Raw genomic sequence first — 2503 nt, forward strand, 5'->3', positions numbered from 1 at the left:
TTTCTGAGCGCAGTGGCTCATGGTGTCGAAAACATTGTCAATAGGCCACTGTCTCAGAATGAGTGGTTCCTTCTTGATATCGCTGGAGAGGATGAAGTGATGTGAGAAGGTAAGTGTCAGATTGGCGAGATAACCATTACAATCAATGGTCGACAGCCAAAAAGTTACATATTACTTGTACCTTGATTTTAGTATGTGGAAATATCATTTATATTAAAGCGACAGAGTAATTTTTCATTTCAAATGGGATAACCAATGAATCCTAATGTAAATTATTCTTGTGAAATAAATATTAGCTGTATCCATAATTTTTACCAACTCTGCACTAGTGACACCCTGGGTTGGAGAACTCACTCATGAACTGTTGTATTGTAATTTTTGAAACCCGCAAATTTTTATTATACAGAGTTGATTAAAATTATGAAAACAGCTAAATATTTCTTTTACAAGAATTATTTGAAAGGAGGTTTCATTGGGGATCCTATTTGAAATGAAAATTACTCTTTCGCTTTAACATCTTTTCCCTCATATGAATCGAAATTCATTTTTTTAATGAGAAGATGGTCATGTGATACATGATTTCAATACAGAGTTCCAAGAGAAAATCGCACATTGATATCTCAACCCGTATCAGTTTGTTGATGTAAAGTTGCAAATTAGCCAGCTGAAATCATGTGTCAGCCCATGAAGGACTGTCTGTGTGACAGCTCCCAAATAGCCTCAGCTGATGTTATGAATGAATGAATGGAAAAACTGTAGTAATTGCATGCAATGAATTCTTCAACTGCTTAATGATAAATCACAACAAACGTTTTTCTTGAGCAATTTCAATGTTATTTGTTATATCCTGAAAAAGGATGAAGGAGTCGGTAAATTTTGTTGGCCAACGAGCTTGAGCTGTAAAAAGAGTAGAAGAATATGTGTTCGAAATTTGAAGTTGATTGATCAAATCTTTCAAAAGTTATTGTTGAACATACACACGACGGACAACGACTTTGGCCTTGAGTTGAAAGTAAAAACTCGCTAATGCTCAATTAAATATTTTTTATGGATTCTATATGCATTTTCTAAATGCATTTTTATTGATTTGTATCACAGCCTACTATAGATTATCTAAAGTAAGCCATGTTTGAATGCATTTTCTATATGCATTTTAGTTTGATGTTACTATGATTATATAATGTCCTAAATATTTATTGATAATCTACATCATTTAAAAAACATGTGATGATAAGATGTTAGGAACTCCTGACTCATAAACTAGGTAATATTACTGTTTTCATTCAAATAACTGATTTAAAAAAAAATAATTTTCATCTTTTCAGGTTGTCCGATCTCCAGAAGAGTTGTAAATATTAGGTGGATAGGAAATATTATTAGGATAGATCTGTAAATATTATAATGTATTAATATATAATAAATAAATTGCAACTTGAAAATTATGTAGAATATCAAGATTTTTATTTCTATCATTAAAAAAACACCTTGTGTGACTAATTTGTTTCAAATTTTCGATGTAGTGTTTATTCCTCACATGAAAAATCACTGTTGTTGGGTCTAGTCCAACAAGGAAAGTTCAGACTTGATCATTGTTGAAGCATTGTCCAGATGCTGCATTACAGATCTGACTCGACTAAAATTATAAAAATTATAATGTACAGCAGACAGCATTGGAATATTCAAGAATATAATATTGAAGTCATAAGAAAATATAATTGGACTAATGTGAATAATAGTGCTTACTATTAAATTGATAAAATCTATCACTTTATTTTTAATTACAACACAATATAATACAACTTGGATAAAATATAAAAATAAAAATATAAATGAATGTTAAATATAGATAGAAATACAAATCTCAGAATCCTTTTAAATTATTTTATCACAACTTAATTCGGACATTAATGCCATTTTCATGTTTGAAAATGAATCGGAATGCTTCAGACTTGAAAATGGCATTTAATGTCCAAATCATGTAGTGATAAAATAATTTAAAAGGGTACTGAGATTTGTATTTCTATTTATATTACAAAAAGCCCTAAAGAAAAAGAGAAATAAGTGTTTATATGTGATTGAGAAACTACTACACAAATAATTATTATGAAAGTTTGGGAATATGTTGTGTGAATAAGTCTCAAGTCTAGTAACACACACACACATCAATTTTTGAACTTACGATTTTATGCAATCCTAATAAATTTGATTAAATTGAACAAAATTTGACAAACATATATTATGATGTGATCATGAGTTTGTCAAGCTCCTGGTAGAGTTTATAAGGACGGCAAAAAATTGTTCATTCAAAAATTGATGTGTGTGTAGTCAGACTTTGGACGTTCGATAAAATTAGTTAGAATTTTTATTGTACAACCAAAACTTGAAGTAGCTTTTAGACACATCAATTTTATATCGTGGACGTGCATTTTCAATGATTTCCTCCAGCTGCTTGCCAGTAGTAACATATTGCCATTTAAAAGCCAAAACATAGCCTCCCACATAT

The sequence above is a fragment of the Nilaparvata lugens genome, chromosome 3, assembly GCF_014356525.2.
Source record: "Nilaparvata lugens isolate BPH chromosome 3, ASM1435652v1, whole genome shotgun sequence".
In the NCBI taxonomy this organism is placed as follows: domain Eukaryota; kingdom Metazoa; phylum Arthropoda; class Insecta; order Hemiptera; family Delphacidae; genus Nilaparvata; species Nilaparvata lugens.